At 38.5% G+C, this 21,957-nt stretch overlaps 1 non-coding gene and 2 pseudogenes across 1 annotated transcript; 1 reads left to right on the top strand and 2 right to left on the bottom strand.

The window, feature by feature from the left end:
• The first annotated feature begins 2,998 nt into the window (after positions 1 to 2,998).
• LOC129400582 (U8 small nucleolar RNA) lies at positions 2,999 to 3,131 on the top strand. Its single transcript, XR_008627794.1, has one exon. It is a non-coding gene; the product is annotated as a U8 small nucleolar RNA (small nucleolar RNA).
• Positions 3,132 to 4,141: 1,010 nt separating this feature from the next.
• LOC129400443 (U6 spliceosomal RNA) lies at positions 4,142 to 4,239 on the bottom strand (annotated as a pseudogene).
• Positions 4,240 to 14,798: 10,559 nt separating this feature from the next.
• LOC101550100 (60S ribosomal protein L27-like) lies at positions 14,799 to 15,187 on the bottom strand (annotated as a pseudogene).
• Positions 15,188 to 21,957: the final 6,770 nt, after the last annotated feature.

The following is a 21,957-nucleotide window of genomic DNA, read 5'->3' as shown; positions in this document are numbered from 1 at the left end:
CTGAGACATGAGCATAGCAGCTAAGGGACAGGTAAGGAGTGTCACTTAGCTCACAGCCCACCTCTCTTCTCTGATACATAATACCAATAGAAGTGGTCTATTTAAAAAAGCTAAAACTAGTAATCTATAAGCATAAAATTATGTTTTTCTATAGGTTTTTCTATGTAAATGTTAAAGTTTATTTTAAGAGAACAGCATAAGAAAAATAATAGAGATGGTGTATTATAATCTATCAGAAATTGACTAAACCACTCCGATCTGTTCCTTCTACCAAAGTTTGCATCCAAATAAAAGTGAAGTTTAGGGGGCCGGAGCGATAGCACAGCGGGTAGGGCGTTTGCCTTGCACGCGGCCGACCCGGGTTCGATCCCCGGCATCCCATATGGTCCCCCAAGCACCGCCAGGAGTAATTCCTGAGTGCAAAGCCAGGAGTAACCCCTGAGCATCGCTGGGTGTGACCCAAAAAGCAAAAAAAAAAAAAAAGTGAAGTTTAGGGGCTGGAGTGATAGCACAGTGGGTAGGGTGTTTGTCTTGCATGCAGTCTACCTGGGTTCGATTCCCAGCATCCCATATTGTCACCTGAGCACCGCCAGGAGTAATTCCTGAGTTCAGAGTCAGGAGTAACCTCTGTGCATCGCTGGGTGTGACCCAAAAAAGCAAAAAAAAAAAGTGAAGTTTATAAGTTTATAAAATACACACTTGCATGTTAATCCTATAGATTCCTACAATGGTAAAGGACCAGAATTGAATTCTCAGTATCCAACAAAATCTGCCCATTTGTGTGTATGTGTGCGTGTGTTCGCGCACGCATACACACACACACACAAACACACCTACGCACACATATGCAGGTTTTATAAGCTCAAGAAAAATCCCCATGAACCTCTTTCAAATTTATCTGTGCACTGATCTGTGTAGGAAGCCTTCTTTATTTGATATAAGTATGGCAATTGGGGTAGACATTATGTTGACTTAAAAGTTTTGACTAATTTCTGACTATGCCTAAGGAGTTTCTGCTATGTCTTCCAATCAGTAGAGAATTTGTGACTCTTCTCAATGTGCCTGAGATTACTCAGACAAATTACTTAAGAGCCCAAAGAGATTATCTCTAATTGGCATAAAAAGGATATGGCATTCAAAACAACACTCTGCGGTACTGACAGTGTTTGGTGCCCAGAGGGTAAGACAATTCCTGAAGTGGAAACACTGTGGAAATAAATACATCATCTGTGATAGAAGATGGCCTTTTGAGGTCTTATTTAAACCAAGGAGCTTGACTTCCTTTGCACTGTGCTTCACATTGTTATATTGAACTTCACACACCTAAAAAAAGAAACATGATAAACTCGTGTCTGCAGTGCTTTTCTTGTTGCCTGACTGTGTTATATAGCTAATTACTTCTCGCCATCCATGGCATATCAATACTGCTGTACACTGAAAGTCAACATCAAATACTTACTGCTAGGATAATATAGAAGCGATATAATATAGAAGGATGGGAGGGGCATAGGGATGTGGGTTTGTTAGGGCACGGATCGAAATCTCCCTATAACGACAAAGAGACTCCAGAGACTGCAAACAGCAAGCAGGGTTTATTGTAAGACTGGCTAGCCAGGGTCCAGCTGCCTATGCACAGGACACGCAGGTCCTGTAGGTTGGGCAAAGACCGCGAGCTTCTTCAAAGGAGATCTTATATAGGCTTTCCCTGGCCGTTACAGCAGAGCCCGCGCATTTCATAGCCAATAGATTTGTAATATTGCAAACTTTCTTAACCAATCCATTTAAAAGGACATCACTCCTTAGCCTATGGCTTTAGAGATCAGTATTTGCGCCAATACTCAGGAATGTCCCGGTTCTGGGGACAGTCCTGGGTCTTGTGATATGGGTCTTGTGATATGGGTCTTGTTATCTGATCTGACCACCACCCTTCTCGAGACCCAGGGTGCCCGTATCCAAATTCCTTGCTCAGGGACAGACAGACAAGTTATTCTACAATCCGGTTCCTGTAAAAAAGAGTCTAAAGAAAGCTAAATAGATTCCTGTGGTTTGTCCTCACAGGTTTCACTTGAACATCAATTCAAATAGAATGCAGTGCATTTCATCTACTAGCTAACCAGTGACACTAGTTGGAAGTCCCTGAGTCGGGAGATGAATTGATATAAATCCCTGCTCTCAATGCCTTGAAACTTCCACAAAGAAACAGAAACATATCATTGAGCTTCTGAAAACTAAGAATGCAGAAAAATAAATAGAATTTCATGCCAAGGTGTTGAGGTGAGATCACAAGGGTTGAACACATGTGTTAGTGGGCAAAAGATGCCCCAAAATAAAAACCCTCTGGGAAAAATAAGATAAATTTAATAAAACTATAAATGAAAATGATAAAAAGAAAAATTGAAACTATTATGACAAAATTCAACAAAGATTGGTAGCACTGTAGTACTGTCATCCCATTGTTCATCAATTTGCTCGAACGGGTACCAGTAACGTCTCCATTATGAGACTTGTTACTGTTTTTGGTATATTGATTACGCTAAGGGTAGCTTGCCAGGCCTTGCCATGCGGGAAGAATATTCTCAGTAGCTTGCTGGGCTCTCCAAGAGGGATGGAGGAATCGAACCTGGGTCAGTCACTTGCAAGATGAACGCCCTACCCACCGTGCTATCACTCATTCCATTTAAGCTCTTTATTTTACAGTTAAGGAAACTAAGATGTAGAGAAATCTAAGAGCTTCTGGCCTGTGGTCACAGATACTCTAGACAAGAGTTTATGCATTATACTCTTGCCAGTTTGTACATGATGTCCATACTGTCACATAGAGTATATTGTCAATTCAAAATGCAACATATAAGTTTACAAGTTCAGGAGAGAGATGTCACTGTGGAAATTTATGTAGGCTCAAAAGTTTAGTAAATTGTTTAACTTTTAAAAGTCAGATAAACAAATAAGCAAGCAGAAAATAAAAGACTGAAAGAAAATGCAAAAATTCAAAGAGAGATCATCAGGTAGGATAATCCTTCCCTGTTCCTCTAGTCAGAGAGCAGAGAGAACATGATGATTGGAGTTTTCGTGATTCGTGATTAATGTCTCTGCGTGATTAGGGCTCAATACTCTAATGGCTTCTACCTGATTCTTAGGGAAAAAAAGAATAGAAAAGAATTTAAAAGAAAGGAAACACGTGGGTGGAGGGAAAAGCATGGGGTGATTCTGAGATGGAGTCAGAACCAGGCTGGAAATTAATGGCAGTAAAGGGGTGCTAAATTTAAGACATTTCATGAAGTGGAAAGAAGCAGCAGTTTCCTGGTTACACCGTCTAGAATAAACTCTGACTTCTTTGCAGAGATTAAGGCCAACATCATCTAATCAGTTCATGGCCCCACCCCTTCTTAGGCTCTGAACACACAAGATCTTTACAAACCTCTGCCTTGGCTCATGCAGAATCTTCTGTGATGGTCTTAACTCACTCTCCAAAGTCAGAGAGAAAGACTGATTCCTCTAGAAAGACTCTAATCCTTGGTGGTGGTCAAGTTCGAGGGGGTGTCCAAAAATTTCTGTTTTCTTAACTCTTAACTCTTTTGGATATAAGCCCAAATATTCATGCAGTGGTGTTGATTCTAAGTTTCGGAGAACTAATTGATGTACCTTCCTCTTGCCAACATTTAGGAGGCTATATCAATGCAGATTCTCATCAGATCATCAGATCAAGATCTTAGCATGCTTTTTTTTTTTTTTTTTTTTGCTTTTTGGGTCACACCTGGCAATGCACAGGGGTTACTCCTGGCTCTGCACTCAGGAATCACTCCTGGCAGTGCTCAGGGGACCCTATGGGATGCTGGGAATCGAACTTGGGTCAGCCGCGTGCAAGGCAAATGCCCTACCCATTGTGCTATTGCTCCAGCCCCGAACTTAGCATGTCTTGCCTATGTTTCCCTTGATGTATTTTATGAAAATAGGTTAATTTACATTATTTTAACCTATTTTTAATTAGCCTTTGTTAACGGTATGTAATAGGTTTTTTTAAATGCAAATAAGGTTTATTGGACTTAAAAAATTAGGCACGGTGATCAATAATACTATTACAAATAGGGTTTCATAGATACAATGTTCTAACATAACACCCTCCACTAAATTGTCCCTCCACAACAAATTCACGAATTTGCGTGTCATCCTTGTGCAGGGGCCATGCTAATCTTCTCTGTATCGTTCCAATTTTAGTATATGTGCTGCCGAAGCGAGCACTGTAATAGGTTTTAATTTCATTTGTCCAGTATTTCTAGCACTATTTGTTGGAAAGGTTCTTCTCACTCAACTTTAAGCACCAAGTTTCTTTGCCATAAATTAACACTCCATATGTTTGAGAGTTTATCTATGGGCTTTCAGTTCTATTGCACTGATCAGTGTTTGCTTGTTTATTTGCTCAAGTCAGTGTTTGTTCAAATGTTACAACGTTTGGTCATTATAACTTTGTGACGTAGGCTTTCCTTGAGATCTCTGATGCTTTCTTCATTTTTAAAACTTCTTTTGTTCTCTTGGAATTGTATTATGCATCCTGTCTTGGAATATACTGATTCATTTTTTTGCTTCCGATAGTCTTCTCCTTATTGCCTCTTTGTAATATTTAGTTTTTTATTTGTTTGTTTGTTGTTTGTCTTTTACTATTTCTTCTTTTTCTTGCTTTCTTACTAAAATTTTCTCATACTTTCCCCTTCCGAGATGGAATTCTCTCTAATTCTCCCAAATTCAGTGAACAGATTGATCACTGCCATTTTTAATTCTTACTTAGGGAACTTGTTGTGTGCCTGGCGTCTTTACAGGGTGTTGTAGTCTAGTGCAGCTGAATTCTTTATTATGTCTGGCACTATGTGGATGGCAGTAGTGAGGGCCTAATTGTGTTGGCCTGGATGACAGTGCCTGTTTCCTATTCATATTCACTTCTGGGAGCTTGCTGCCTCAAGCTTCTTGGGACAGCAAGACAGAGCACAGCCTTCCAGTGTTCACAACTATTGTGCTTAAACACAATCTTGAAGTGCTCATACAAGAAAAGCCCGTTCACTCTTAGTAGTAATAAACTGCTTCATCATCTCTATTGACAGCAATATGAGTATTTCTCAATAAAGATAAATATGCTGTTATTATCCCCATACACATGAGAAAAATAAGCATTGAATAAAAGCCAAGAAAAGAAAAATTCTATATATGAAGTTCTTTTGATGGCAACAATAAAAATATTTATTTCATTTTATCTAACGTTAGATTTCTTAAGACTTTTATATTAGAAGAATTAACATTGTAAAATTGCCATTTGGGAAACTTGAGCTCTCCCAGGAATAATCCATAGGAACAGAGATATGATTAAGTCATATCTCAGGTGTGACCCCAGGCACCCCCAAAAGTTGTCATCCTACTTAAAGTTTCATACAGATTCAATGCAATCTCTATCAGAATTCCAATAGATCTCAAGTAGAAATTTTCATGTAACCACAATTCCCATAAAATACTCAAAACAATTGTAGGGGGGAAAGATGAGAAAAGCATCATGGTTCCAATTTTAAACCACATTATAAAACTGCATTAATCAAACTAGTGTGAAACTGGCATAAAAACAGACACTTAGACCAATGAAACAAAATTGAGAACTAGATAATGGTCATATAGATGAACAAGGATCCAAGAACATACACTAGATACACTAGATAAAGGAAATCCTTTTCAACAAAGGGTTGTAAGACTTAATAGCCATGTGCAAAAGAGAGAAATTAAGTCACTGTATCACAGCATGCACAAATAGCTTAGTAAAATGTGTTAAAGACTTAGAAATCATATTCAAATCCACACACAAACAGTACAGAAAACATGGGGGACACTATGATATTGACTCCAGAAATCTTCAATGATTCAGTTCCATATACAAGGAAAATAAAAACTGATAAACAAATGAGATTGGATGAAAATGGAAGATTTTTTTGCATTGTAAAAGTATAACTTTATGAAAGAAAACAGGAGCCAGGGCAATAGTACAGTGGATAGGGCAATTGCCTTTCATGTAACTGACCTGGGTTGGATCCCCAGCATCCCATATGGTCTCACTAGGACTGTCAGAGTGATTGATGAGTGCAGAACCAGGAGTAAACTTTGAGCATCTCCAGGTATGACAGAAAAAGAAAAAAGAAAAAAAATTAATAAATGGATAAAAAATTCAGAAGTCAACAAAGATGGAGGAGGTAGATGAATATATACTTATTCAAAGAAGATAAACAGATAACCAATGACTACAAATATTCAACATTACAGATTGTCATGGAGAGCAAATCAAAACTGCAATGAGCAATCACTCTACATGGGTGAGAATGTCCTACAAATAAAAGGTCAGAAGCAATTGCCTGTGAGTGGATAACAAGAAAAACCCATTCATTCCTAGTGGAAATATAAACTGGTTCACCCTCTATTGACAGCTACTATATATATATATACAATGGAATAGTATATAGCTATACAAAAAATTGAAATCTTGTCTGTCACTACTACATGAATGAAGCTAGGGGCAAAGATGAACCATAACAGTCTGAAAGAAAAAGACAAATATAAGGGAATTTCTCTCATAAGATCACATAAATAAATGAAGGCACTAAAAATGTCTACTGAAGACAACCCTTGTATTCTAAGAACAAAAGAGAGGTTTATGAAGGCAGGATGTATGTGTATGTGTGTGTGTGTGTGTGTGTGTGTGTGTGCCTGTGTGTCTATGTTTCTGTTTTTCTGTGTGTATGTGTGTATAGGAAGGTTCCCATGGATAGTGGATATTGGTATAGGGTGCTAGTTGTGGTGCGGTAGCAATGTACTCCAAATGTTTTTAACATTATACTCCTGAAAACCAATGTATTTCAATAGAATAATTATTTAATTTAAAAACACTGTAGTCAAGCATTCCTTTTCTTATTGAAACAATTGTCTTAGACATGCATTGACTGGTTCCTTTATTGTAAAAGCAAACAAGATAATTAAGACTTATAACAACTTATAAAGCCAGGCTTCTATCTGCCTTTAATTTATAGTTCTCTCTCTCTCTCTCTCTCTCTCTCTCTCTCTCTCTCTCTCCTGTCTCTGTCTCTGTCTCTCTCTCTCTGTCTCTCTCTCTCTGTGTCTTTGTCTGTTTCCCTCTCTCATTTCTATGTGCATGGATATGGGTTCCCTATTAAACTAGCAGACTGGCACTTTGTTTTGTCGTCTGCCCCGTTCAGAGCTAGGAAGGGTGATGTGTCTAACTCAAAGTTTGGGAGCAGAACTGAATAAGTACAGCTCAGCACCTTCCTTTTCCTTCTCATAACTCAGTGTTTTCAAACTGTATACATATTTCTCAAGCGCTCCAGAACCTGAGTCTAACAGCCTGAATCCAGCTGATGAACACAGGAAACCCTGAAGTAGCAGCACAGTTTTTGACAGCTTGGGAAAATGTAATTTTGAAGGCTTGTGTAAAATAGCACATTGTTGCCACATGCTACTAGTAATGAAACTGACATTTTGGTCACTGTGCATGGCTCTTTGTCTTGCTCTCGGTGGCACTGAAATCAGTCATGAAACACATATTGCACCTAAAAAGGGTACCATGAACCAAAATATGTTTTCTGCAGAATAAAAAAAAAATTATGTTGAAATAAGACCAAGGATTTATACTTCAGTATAAAGCTGTAATTCTTCATATAGCATGATTTGGTAAGCAATATTTAACTAATATTTACAATACAGAAATAAGGTTATCTTTGGCTCTATTAAATGGAATACACACATAAAAAGTGTAACATTAAGGAAATAGTTTAAACTGTCTAGCATTGCTTCTGTGTGTTTGCTACTCGTTCCTTTCCAGGGAGATGTATATACTGCTGAATAGAAGACTACCCAAAGCAAATCCTTTCTAGCTACGTGAAATGACAAACCACGCGCCAAAAAAGAGACACTCTTCTCTAATGAGGAAATAATGTTATTCATAAATGTTTCCATATTACAGAGTCACACTAGACTTGATTATAATATTATGTGGTATAATAGTATACTATGTCAACCATACATATCTGCATTTTGGGGGGAATTTTTTAATTTGTTTCTTTGTAAAGAATGATAATCCCCATTTCTTTCATTTAAAGGAGACATTAGCAGAATGTAACAATGTTATGTTTGGGAATTCTTTTAACATTTTTAAGCCCCAGACTGGCAAGAACAAAGAATCACTTTGCTAACTAATGTATTAAATATGTTGTCTATTTATATAGTAATTGTTTGATGGAAAATTCATCTCTTTTATTCCTTCTTATCTTTTCTTTCCTCTTGTCCATGCAGTGTATTTATGAATTATGCATGCGAACATAATTAAAAGTAACAATTGGTGAATTGTACTCCATGGACATTGTTCCGTGTTTCAAGTCTTATTTAGACTGAACCAAATTTATGCAAAGAGAAGAGCTTATAATTAAATTCATAGCCATCCTTCCTGGGAAGGTTTCCTTTATGTAAAATGCATTGCTTGCTAGAGGGTGTTTTCGGACCAAAAGCTTTGCATTACATCTTTTAAGAAATCCATAGATGATTTAGCAACATTCCCCCACCCCTTGCTACAAATGAAGGATTCCTATAATTTGTTATTCATGTTCCTTGATCCACTATAGTTTGGTTAGTCTGCAGACATGCAGAATTGTTAAGAATCAGCCTCTACGGGGGTTCTGTTATTTGCAAACTCGGAACAGATAGAATATGGCAAATGACTGAGTGAGATCAATTCCTAAAGTGTTTTCCTTTGATTACTTCCAGGAGTTCCCACAGTAATTTTCCACCTCTTGTTTGTTTGTTTTAAGTACAAGAGTCCTGAAAAAGGAAAAAGTCTGTTGAGATACTTAAGAGATGCTGTTCTATCTATCCACAGAAATATTGATCTAATGAGGAAAAGATTATTGTACACCTTAACTCAGTCCACACTTTTATTTCCCTATTTCACAAAATATTAGTTCTTTAAAAAAAAAAAACCCTTCTTTTTGTTAAGTGATTCTATCTTGTTTTAAACCACCATCTAAGTTTGCTGCTTTCCATGGCATGTTCATGATTACTGAGAATCACCTGCACTCCATTGTCTATTAAAGTTTAAAATATTCTGTACAGAACCTGTCCCCATATTTCACTCACACATACCTCGATAGTCTTTCTCTTTGTTGACCTGGGTCATCCTCCGCAATTTCTTTCTCTGCACTTATTATTTCCCCGAAACAAAAAACCCTCTGTGAAGATATCCCATGATGAATTTGTAGTAAGGAATTGACTATTTCCTTCAACTGTCCACAATCATTTCTGATTCTGAGTCCATTTCTCGGCAATGTGACAATAGAACGGGATGGAGAAAACCTGAGAAAACTTCAAATTTGCTCTTAACAGTCAGGGAAGAATGTGATGGGCTGCATTTTTGAACTGTAGTTTGATATTCTCTATTCTTCCCGTCTCTGCTCTGTGCGTCTTCCAAGTCTTGAAAAATGTCATGTTTAAAAGCGTTGGCTGGCCCACAGTGTCATCCAGGAGATCCATCATCATCTTCACAGCCCATCTTTCTCTCTATTAAAAATAACATATTTATATTTCTAGATGAAATGGGAGAAACCTAGGCTTGATAAATGCCTTCCTGTTGTCATTATCGTGGGGCAGTCCACTGTTAAAGGGAGTTTGCCATGGTCGAGGATGATTGCCTTCTGTGGCACTGACTGGAAATGATCACTCATGGCCACATATTGCAAAGTTTATTTTTTAAGAATTAAGCTGTTAATTAAAGAGAAGAATAATGAAGACAGGAAGCATGCCTGGGAAGGTGGTGACAGATGTCTCAGGGTGGCAGGTGTTAAAGAGTATGGAAGAGAAACATGGATTTCTTTAAATTATCCCATATTTCTGAAGAGTTGAGTGAAGCCAATGATTATAGACTTGGTGGAAAGAAACAGTTGTGTGAATGAGCACATCCTTATTTGCTGCAGAATTCTGAGAACAATGGAGGAGGCAGTCTCTTTGCAAACAGGGTGAAAAATTCCCACAATAAAGCTCAGAAAGTTCCAATAGGTGGAGGTAATGACCTTAGGAGATACTCAGACACAGCGTTAAATACCCTATACAGCATTGGGAGGAAGGCATCGTTTTTATTCATGCGTTTCTTTCTATATCTAGCAGAGACTCCTGGTGGTTCAAGTATTTCTTTAACATCACCCATCATGGAATAATCTTCATTTTAAACAGAGAGAGAGAGATCGCTAAGGTTTAGAGCAGTACCTAGATAGGATTTAGAAGCCCAACTTTATATTTTACTTGTTTTTTTTTTCAATCACCTCTCACTTATTATAAGCAAAACTGGTTTTCCATTATAGTAATCTCTAAAACTTCCTCATAAAATAAACTAGGTTAGGGCCAGAGGGACATTAACTAACATTCTGGAATACATTCTTTGAAAGCAGGTAACCCACGTTCAACCTGCATACCATAAGAACCCCACAAACAGCTGAGAGTGATCCCAAATCAGGGATCTGAATGGAGATGGGGCCCTTGAGCACCCCCAGGTGTGGCCCCCGAATCCAAGAATAGAACTAAGAATTTTAAAATGAAATAAACTCATTTATTTTAAAAAAGTAAGTCCATTTAAATAAAAAATTATATAGATGGCAGGAGACAGGGCACCCAGATATAAGTGAACAATTAAAGAAAAGTTTTAGTATAAGTGTGAAAAAAATGCTACAGTTTTGCAAGAATGATTGAAGCTTGTGAGATGCTGGTTTAGCAGGGATTTGTATCAAAAAGCACAAAAAGTCCCAAGTGTGATGACAACACATCAGAAAATTTAAAAATCAGACATTAAAATAAAGTATTAAGTCTACAAGAAAAAGATGCCTGATGCTTTAAGCTATTTTTAGGGTGACACTTAACACCTGCTATTAATTAAACACATCAGTTCCCTTTATCCTGAAAAGAAAGGGTTCAGCAAAATTAAGTAAAAAGAGAAGTTAACAATATCTGATTTGTTGGCTCTCATAAACTTCATTCAAAATGATTCATACTGTAACTTACAAAAATAAGTTATTTAAACTGGAAATGGAAGGCAAATTCAGATTTATTTCTTGTTCATGGACACTTAGAAAAAAGTGTAAAACGAATGGAGATGAATACAGCATCACAGATTTCTGTTATTTAGCCTTGGGAATTCTTGTTTAGGAAATATAATCTTATATTTAGGAAATATAATCTTATTTTATGGAGATGACCCGTTCCTGGGTTCTCTAGTCTCTAAGACATTAGAGATCTGTCTGAAAGGAATTATATAGCATCTCCTCTTATTTGCTCCTCAAAAATATTGAATAAGTTAATGAATGTAATAATGAATGAAGCAACGTATAAACTGAAAGACATGCACACGAATGAATAAATGAACAAAAGAAAGGAAAGCTTTTATATAGGATGTGATCCAGTGAGCAGTGACAAGAGGAAATTAAGAATCACTGCCTTTCCCAGGTAATAACCAAACCGACTATAGTCAACAATGCGTTTCTCCCACTCTTACCAGCACCACCCCGCCCCGAAATAACCTTAAAAGTGAAGTTCACTATCAAAGTAGTTCAACTATCTGCTTGGCACTCAGTGCACGAGTTTTGTTCATCTCTCTGTGAAGCTGAAAAGATTATAATGAAAATGCGTAAAGAAAGCAGGGAGGGACCATTGTAAATAGTTTTCTCTGACAACTGGTATCAGCAGTTTCTCATAGCCTGGCATTTATGCAGACTAAAATGACAAATGTATTACAATGAATAGATGAGATTTTTCTGTCTGGATATGGCATAAAAATAAAACAATACTGTACTGATTTTTCTCTCCGAGTATTGTCCTCTTTGCACAATTGCTGAACGTTGGCAGAGCTGTTAGCGCCATTGATGGGAAACAAAGCCAAACTTGGGAGAGATTCGACAGCCCAGGGCTTGTAAATGTCTAGGATTTACAGCACTGCTTGATGCCACCGTCAGATTCTGGCTTCAAAATTCTGCCAGCTACCCCGGGGCCTTTGTCTCTCCATGAAAGTGTAGCTTTTCCTTAAGGTCATATGCTTGCAGTTCTGAAAGAGTTTCCTCGTGCTCATGGGACTCCTTTAGTTTAAGGAGCCTCCTGGGTGCTTTGAAGCCTGGTTTCTTGAAAGTTTCCCTGTAGCCCCCATGGAGTGGAGCTTGAACTTGTAGCAATGGGTTCTTCAGAATTGAAAGGACCCCCCAGCTTTCACCATAGAGTGACTTATACCTCCTTACAGAGCTGCCGCTAAAAATATTTCACCAGCTCTCTAACTCATGAAAGATTTATGCAGACTAAAATGCATCCTCAATAGGCATGTGGCCACAAAATCAAGCCTATATGATAAGGTTCTTTAGATAGAAAGCTTAAAATATCCCCTGGATTCTGCCCTACATCCAAGGTTTGAATATAAGCCCTATAAGTAACATCTCCAATTTGGAGGTGACCAACAGGGTTCCAGTCATTCCTCGCTGCTCCACAAACTACTTTCAAGAAAGCACTTCACTTCCAAGCGAATCGTCAAAAGGATGGGGAGAAGTCTCCTAGGTCAACTGAGTCAAGACCAAGTCCTCTGAGGGTGCTGTACCAATAATCTGACACATTGGCAGAGGAAGTGCCAATATCCTCAGATGATTTGAGGATATGCTTAGGTAGCTCTCTCCTTTGTCTCCTGAGGTTCTTCTTTTAGATGCTGAGGTCCATAGTTCAAGGAAATGACAACTTTCAAGATCCAGGAGTCATTTTAAAAGAAAATGGAACAATAGGATTAATCATATCATGTAAGACTCTTCGAGTTTAAGTCTGGCTTTTGTATACAAGAGTCTGGCTATACAATTATTTCCACTACAATTCTATTTCTTGAGAGGCCGTTGTTTGTTCTGATGGTTGTTTGACCACGTGTACCTAGCATATGGTGGCACACAGCAAATGGCTATTGGTAGACCCAATTAATCCTCAGTATTTCAGGTGAAAGATAAAAGAGATAAGGCAATGCCATGACAGGATCAATCAGGTGCCAGGCCAAAATTTAAGTTTCCTAAGCTTAAGTTATGGTTTCCCTGAGTAACAGTTTCCCCAAAGTGATGTGGAGGGTCAGGACAACTAAACAGAAATGGCCACCAGGACAACTAAACAACCGGGAAAGTCCCCAACAACTGCCTCAGCCTGCTTCCGGTCAGTTAGAAGTTACCATATAGCTAGAATAGCTAGAAAGCGCCCTAAACTGGTGCCAAAGACAAACCCCCATTATGCAATGTTAGAGATTAAAAATACTGTACACTTGTGGCAAGGGGCTGCTCACTCCAAGGAAGCTGCCACTGTGTTGTTGAGCCAGATGGGGACCCTAACTCAAGCTAGTCAATAAACACCCTTTGCTTGTCGCATCACAACTTGTCTCGTGTGATTCCTCTGGGGGAGATTTCGGTCCAGTTTAACACAGGTAAACATATGAACAAAACACTACTTCTTGTAGTGGCAGCTCTTTAATAATGCCTTCCAAGAATGCCTCAGGCTCACCTTGGAGACAGTTTATCTTTTGAAGGCTGTGTCCTACACCGCTAATTAGATTGGGGTCTTTCAACCAAGGATGTTTTATATTTCCTTACATCTCTCCTAGCTCAGCACATCACACAAAGCAAATAGATGTTAATATTGACCTGGAAAAATGCTTCTTGAGAAAACGATTGTGGTTTTGGCAGAAATCTCCTCCATGTCTGACTTTTCTTTGCCATGACACTTAGTTGTCATGAATCAAGTCTCTGCCTCTTTGTTCTAATTTCTCCACTTATTGAACACCATTATTTATACTATTTCCAGTTAATTCTATACCACCCATCATTTAAAACCAAAGTGGACTTTTGATTGTGGAGTCATGTGAAAAGGGAAAATAATAACATTCCCACCAAGAACTCTTTTCTTATCATTGGCAGTCATCTTGCAACACTTGATTTCTTCCTGTCCTGACTCCGGAAAAAGAAATAAGGTTGAGAATTTGTGGCAATAAAGATTTAATGGCATTTTTATGGAGCAAAATAAAATATACAGAAATAAGCCATTATTTGTCTGCTATTAAGTTTTTTAGAGTAATTACCAGGTGGCATTTTTTCTACAAAAAAAACAAAACGTTTTGTAAGATTGGAAGATGCATCAATCAGCCTCAATACTCAAAAACACACTAAAAAATCAATAGTGCTTCTGAAAATGTAACTCGAAACTCTGACTTTCTTGGAGGCCTCTTACTAATTATAATGGCTATTTAAAGTGTATATTCTCCCATAATTTATCTTTCTCCTAATGTTTCAGAGTAAAGCTGTGATGATCAATCACTTAAAGATAAATCCACCTCTCCCCTCTTGACTAAATATTAGGATATAGCCATGAGCATGCATCAAATATTGGCTGTAGAGATAAGAGCTCTGTTCCTAAGAAAAAATACATTTCAATGTCATACTCATGACATATTTAGGACATCTATTTTATCATTATTTGGCTGCACAAATACGTTTTCTAAAACATGCTCAGAATATCAAGAAAACATCTTCTCTATCACAGGAGAATATCCAGATAATCTATTTGTGCCTGTTCTCCTTTGGCTTTTGAGACAATCTCTCATGGGATAAAGCTGACTTTTGTAACATCATTTTTCTCACAGAAATTAATATACAGTCAGGTAAATATTTTCATAAGTCCCTTAGTTTTTTGTTTGTTTTGATTTTTAATGATTGAAACAACATTTAAAACTGCAGCTTCTAGAAGAACCATCTATTCTTGCTGGTCTTGTATCTCTCCTCCTCGAACTTGATCTTGGCCTCTCTCTGGGCTTTGCCTGGGTCTCTGAAGACATCCTTGTTGAGGATGGTTTTGTCCAAGGGGATGTCCATGGAACACCTTGTGGGCATGAGGTGATTATACTTATAAACTTTCACGAAAGACTTGATCTTGGACCTTTTGGCAATTTTCTTCTTGCCCAGGGCAGCTGTCACTTTGAGGGGATAGCATGGCTGTAGGGGCAGTCTGAGGTGCTGTCGTCAGTGTTCTTGACGATGACCACTTTGTGTCCCAAGTAGCATCCGGCCAGGACCAGCACCGCCTTCCCGGGTTTCATGAACTTACCCATTTCCACAACAACCACTCGGGCCTACGGCAGAAAGGAAGGACCAGCACTTCCGCTAACCTTCCACTCCCGCGAGAAGCAAGTATTTTAGTTTTATCCCACATTATGTGTCCTACCTCAATCCTTTGTCACTCTACTTCTAGGAGAAATCATGATTTCTTAAGGACATGTGCAAGACTGGTGATAAGAATACCACCACCTTGAATGGATACTTCATGGAATGGAGCAAAAGGGCACTGTTCTTAAGTTCTCAGCCAATAAAACATTTAAAAAATAGGAACAAGTGGGTGGGGAAATAGGACAGTAGATGAGGCATTTGTCTTGCATTTGGCCAGCTCAGTTTCACATTCCCTGATATTCCATATCGTCCTCTGAAACTGCAGGAGTGGCCCTTGAGTGCAGAGCCAAATCAGCCTGAGAACCTCCAGATATGGCCACCATTTTTTTTTTCAAAGTTAGGAATAAGAGAAATTTTATTTATATGACAAAGATAACATCAAAATGCTCTGAAAGACTCCATGACAATAAATTTGACACTTAGAAAAAGTCAACAATTTCATGAAAGACAGAAATTAATAACTCTTAAATAATAAGAATCAGATAGTATGAGTAGCTCTCTATTTTTAAACATTGAACATGTTGATCATGTAGTTATTTCGTATAGAAGACATCAGTCAGCTTCCCTACTGACTTTTCTTTCCACTTTAATAAAGAAATAATACCATTTTAATAAAAAAAGTACTTCCACACAGATGTAGAGAATGTAAACCTTTACCGCTCATTCTATGATACCAAAACTACTATTAAAGAAAAAGCGCAGACTAGTGCCAGGACTTGTATAGCAGATAAGGTGCTTGTCTTGCACAAAGCAAACCAAGTTCCATTTTTGGCCGCACATCTAGACCCCTGCACCACCAGGAGAATTCCAGGGTACAAATTCAGGACTAAGCTCTCAATACTTTTGGGCCCAAAGCAGAAAAGTGAGAAAAATACAGAATAACAGGTACTAAGTATGGATTAAAAGGTCCTCAGGAAAATTTTTGTAAAATTATAATAACAATGTAGTAAAATGATAATATGTAGTAACTAAGTGAAATTTATTCCAAGGTGTTTTAATCTTTATAAATTAATTCATGTAGCCAGCAATTAATTAATTAAAAACAAACAGTAAAAAAATGCTCTTATCTGTATAGCTGTAGAATTAATGATGAAAAAATCTGGGAGTCATTCTTAATGGTGAAATAGTGTATATTCTTTTTTTAAAATTTTATTGAATCACAATGAAATAGTTACAAGCTTTCATGTTTCTGTTACCATCACACAATGATCAAACACCCATCCCTCCACCAGTGCACATTCCCTACCACCAATATCCCTGATATACCACCCCTCTCCCACCCTCCCCCTGCCTCCATGGCAGACAATATTCCCCATACTCTCTCTCTACTTTTGGGAGAATATTCTTTACTTTAGAAAAATAACTGGATTGGAACAATAGCATAGTGGGTATGGTATTTGCCTTGCACACAGCTGACCCGGGTTTGATTCCTTCGTCCCTCTCAGAGAGCCCAGCAACCTATCAAAAGTATCCTGTCTGCATGGCAGAGCCTGGGAAGCTACCCATAGTGTATTCGATATGCCAAAAACAGTAACAACAAATCTCACAATGGAGACGTTACTGGTGCCTGCTTCAGCAAATTGATGAACAACGGGACAACAGTGCTGCCATGCTACAGTGAAACCAGAGAGAAAGCTCAGCAGATAAGTTGTCGCAGGACCCTGAGCTTGGCCCCTGACATACACACACCCTGCCCCCTCCACTATCAGGCCCAAGACACAGAGCATCACCACACCCAACCATTGAACTGACAGAATTAATTGATCTAGTTTCACCAACAGTGGATCCCAGTCCCCTGAGCACTGCTTGGGAGGGCAGTTACCCACCCCCACTACAAAAAAAAATCTAAAATAAACTAAAATGGTCTTACCAAAGAATTCATAAATAATACTTCTTGGAACTTACAGAAATCAAAATTTATATCTGTATTAAAAACCTACACATGGATGTTTCTAGCAGCCTTCTTCATAATGGCCAAAATTTGAAAGCAACCAACATGGCCCTGAGTAGATGAATGGGTAAATAAACTCTTGTACCTCAAGACATACACTATCAGGGCCAAAAAGAAAAAGAAAAAAGAAAAAAGAACTACAAAGTCATGAAAAGTCATGGAAAAACGTTTAATGTAAATGGGCCAAATCATCAATCCGAAAAAGGAGCACATATGATTTCAAGTAAGTGAGAATCTGAAAATGACAAAACTATAAAGACGATATAAAAACAGGACTCATAGCCCGGAGAGATAATACATCAGGGATGGTATTGCCTTGCTCTCGGCTCACTTGGGTTCTATCTCAGGAACCAATTATGATTCCCCAAGCATCACCAGCAGTGACCCCTAAATACAGAGCCAAAGGTAGGCCAGATGTTGCCCCCCCCCAAATTTTTTTAAATAGTATTATTAAGGCCATGATGTAGATGGTGGACTGATGGTGGGATTGTTTGCTTTTAAGTGCTCTGAGGCTTTGACACGCTACATAAAGGTCCCTGGTAAATCAGGGGTGCATCTCCTTGGGCTGTAGTAAAAATTCTGGCATTCGCCCCCTCATCCCCCTACCAGTTCTAGGAGCCCAGGTGTATCCTTTGCATATGCAAGGTTCAGTAGCCAAGCGCTTCCTGCGCTGGTTTCCTGCCCAGAGATTTACATTGCATTCCCAAAAATTCCCGCCCAGTGTTACTTTTGAACTCTCTTGTTCCCAGAGGAAGACCAACACCCCTCTGCCAGGTCAGCCATAGGGGCCCATCCCTAGGGTACACTCTGTAGCTAGATTTGGACAAGTGGCTAGTTTATCAATCTGTGTGGGTGTTTCTCTGTTTCCGAATGCCTCTATTCCTTTGCTCTTTTTATAATAAAACTACCATAAGCAAATGGGCCACTTTAACCATTTTTCCAGCGCATAAGCTGATGACATTATTTTCAACACTATCCCCTGAGTGTTATAACCGGAGTCTCTTGCCCCCATGCCTGGCTGTCATCACCCAGGCCCCTTCAAATGGGTAAGTTGAGTTTCCCTGAGCAGAGCCCTCGGCAGCCGAAGACCTCCAGAACCCAGCCACAGCCATGCTCAAGACCCCTCTCCACATGCTCGGATGAGCCTCACACATGAAGGAACTGGCAGAGGAATCCAGATGTGCAGGACCCGGTGCTGAGATCTCTAAGCCTGATCAGATTGGGACTGGGCCTCTTCTACCCAGATCCCCCATTAGGCGGTCACACCCATATCAAAGCCCCAGAGCACTTAAAAGCAAACAATCCCACCATCAGTCCACCATCTACATCATGGCCTTAAGAATACTACTTAAAAAAATTTGGGGGGGGGGACAACATCTGGCCTACCCTTGGCTCTGTATTCAGGGTTCACTGCTGGTGATGCTTGGGGAATCATAATTGGTTCCTGAGATAGAACCCAAGTGAGCCGAGAGCAAGGCAATACCATCCCTGAATGAGTGTGGTCTTCAAGGATGCCCACCCAAGAAGTATCAGAATAAGTTTGGTCAAATGTCTGAGCATACCATAGTCAAAGAAGTTGATTCATGAGATTAACAATTTTATTGTTCTTCAGCACCTCCTTTTCTCTTCTGAACACACTAAGAGATTAATATTCAAAAAAGGGACAAAAGTAGAGAAAGAGACTCTTATTTTGTCTCTGGACTCATACTGAGAACACGGGCTCAAGGATGATGTTCCTGGAACTGGAGGAAGACAAGAACTAATGAGACAGGGCTGAAGCAATAGCGCAGCGTATAGGGAGTTTGCCTTGCACGTTGCTGACCCGGGTTCGATTCCCAGCATCCCATATGGTCCCCTGGGCACCACCAGGAGTAATTTCTGAGTGCATGAGCCAGGAGTAACCCCTGTGCATCGCCAGGTGTGACCCAAAAAGCAAAATAATATAATAAAAAAAGAAATAACTCTTTCTCATTTCATTACTCCTGTACCAGTGTAGCCAACTATCCTTAGATTTTGTACTACCTCCGAGGTTTTATGAACTCATAGTAATTGCCCACTCGAATGTCTGTCAAAATTAGTGAGAGTTCTTCAATATTACTGGAATTATCCAAAGTTCAAAACAAAACAAATCCATGAAAATACATTATAGTGGACTCTGAGACTCAAGTTTGAACTGAAAAGTGAGTAGGAGAGGGCCTGTATGTGCTATTTGAGGTCCCACTCTTCTCCTCGCCTACTATTTAATTATTTGTATCCCTAAAAGTGGTCCAGATACCCACCTCCTTTCTTCAAAGTCTTGGATCTCCAAGGTCATCAGAGGTATACTGAGACTCTGAAACCAGCATCTTCCCACTGAGTGTTTTGGCTTTACGTACAAATTACTTACTCTACAGTCTATGCAGCAGAAACCACACTGGGGAGGGGGGAAAGCTATTCATGTGTTCAAAAACATTAAGTAAGAACAATTATGGGGAGACTAAAATATATGGAACATTCTCAAACAATTACAACCACAGAGGTTTTATTTATTCCTTGTTACAAATTGTTTCTTAACCACATCTCTTATTCTCAGACCAAATGGATTATGGCCAACCCAAGATTCTTAAGATGCCATGCTTGCCCTAAAACACCTGACTCCCCTTGCCTGCACTTTTCTTATGCTCACCGGCCAGTTCTGGCCATCTCCCAGGGGAAGGTAGGGCACTTTGTTAATCATTCAGTGCTAACATATCGGCCCAAATTCCTGGTTTCCATGCAAACCAGAAATGGCTCGCGCACGCGCAGCTTCATTCTCTGGCTTCCAGTTGGATATTCATACTATCTTTCCACAGAAACAAATTTTTGACTACTATGATCTTCTTTCAATTTTAAGCTACAACTCATCTCTTGCTTAATAGGTATTCGTCACCCTTGGTTCACACTGACTAGCTCACCAAGTAAAGCATGTTTAGATGTGCCCAGAGACATTCTGTTCCTTTGTTTACATGTAAAAGAGCATTTTTTCTGCACATCTAGCTAGCTACCTTGTGGTATCAATGCATAAGATCCATAGTATACCCACGTGGATATGTGGCCATAATTATCCCACCAGAGATACTCACACGTATTCAGCCACAGCAAATAGAAAAGTCCATTTTTACACTCTGGATTGTATACAAAAAAGTAAATTGTTTAAAAAGGAAAGAAACCAAATTTCTGCCTACAATGAGATTAAATTGGAGTGTGTTCATGCAATGGAGTTATTGCATAGTAAGGAAAATGGGCACACAAAAATGACATGTATCATGGGTACATTTCACAAACTATATTGCATAGGAGTCAGAAAGGAAAGCCTATATACAGTTTTACTCCATGTTATTAAGTGTAAAATTCAGATAGTCCTCAGTGATTATGCTAGAAGTTGAGAGAGTGGTTTTCTTGAAGAAAGAGATTGGCTTGTGACTACTAAGTATCTGAGGCAATAGAATTCTGGCAAGTTCTATATCTGGGTCTGAATATGGGTTAAATGGTTACTTTTATTTTGTGACATTGAGCTATATTCTTATATTTTGAGTCATTTTTATTATAGTATTTCATATTCTAATGAATTATTTGAATGATTTTATACTAATTAGTGATGTCTTTACACATACATATTTTATTGATTAATGTTATTATTATCAGCACGCATGTAATAGTCATCAAAAGGACAACAGATTGAGGGCTACAGGGGAACTGGTATCTTTTCCAAAGGTCACACCTAAGATAATTTATTCAGAAGGATGCATTGGAATGTATATGTGGAGGGATTTAAAAAAATTTTTTTCTTGGACTAACAAACTATTTGGTGGTATACAAATAGTTTATACCAAATATAGATAGACTAGGAACCAGATATCGTGACTCAGTCTTTTTTTCTTTTTAACCACACAGCATTCCTGTGGAAGAAAAAACAGACTTAAGTTCTCCATATAATAGTTCAAGCTTTTTAACTCAATGTATTTTTGTTCCACCAGGTATGTAAAAATCCCTCTTTTTTGTAATTAAAAAAAAAGCTCCTGGTTAAGATATTTCCAGTTGTATGTATCTAGGTGTCCCAAGCACCTAACAATCTCTGGAACAAACCATCATTTCTGATAGAAAAATTCAAGATTTCCAATAGACACCACACACACACACACACACGCACAAAAACACACACACAAACACAACCCTTGCTCATTCTCCATTCACTGAACACATTGTCTATATTGATCACTTTTTACTTTTCCAATATCACCATTCAGCACAATTGACATCTACTTTCCAGTTATCATATAAATTTTCCATTGTTTTGCTCTTAGTAATAGTATTGAACTTCCTCCAAACCATGCAAAATCTCTTAACTATTAATGACAAGATGATTAATTTTTAAGACTACTGACTAGTGACCAATTTGCTTCCTATCACCAAAACCCATCTGTTAAACAGATTAATCAACAGCATCCCATAGATAGGCTCATAGTAATAAATATAATTGTGCAGTAGATAAAGATAAGTATTCCTAAAATCTGATACCCCAAAGTTAATATGTCACCAAGTTCCTACTGCCCAGTTCCTAAAGTCTTATTTCTTTTTTTTTGGTTGAAAAATCTTTACCAAGTTGCTTATTATCTTTAAGCCTAAATTTTCAACGGTAAATCATTATACAATAATAGCACCTACCCCCAAGAGACTCTTAAGAGGATTTAG

The sequence above is a fragment of the Sorex araneus genome, chromosome X (genome assembly GCF_027595985.1).
Source record: "Sorex araneus isolate mSorAra2 chromosome X, mSorAra2.pri, whole genome shotgun sequence".
In the NCBI taxonomy this organism is placed as follows: domain Eukaryota; kingdom Metazoa; phylum Chordata; class Mammalia; order Eulipotyphla; family Soricidae; genus Sorex; species Sorex araneus.
Note: the sequence above shows the minus strand (reverse complement) of the source record. Positions and strands in the feature narration are given on the sequence as shown.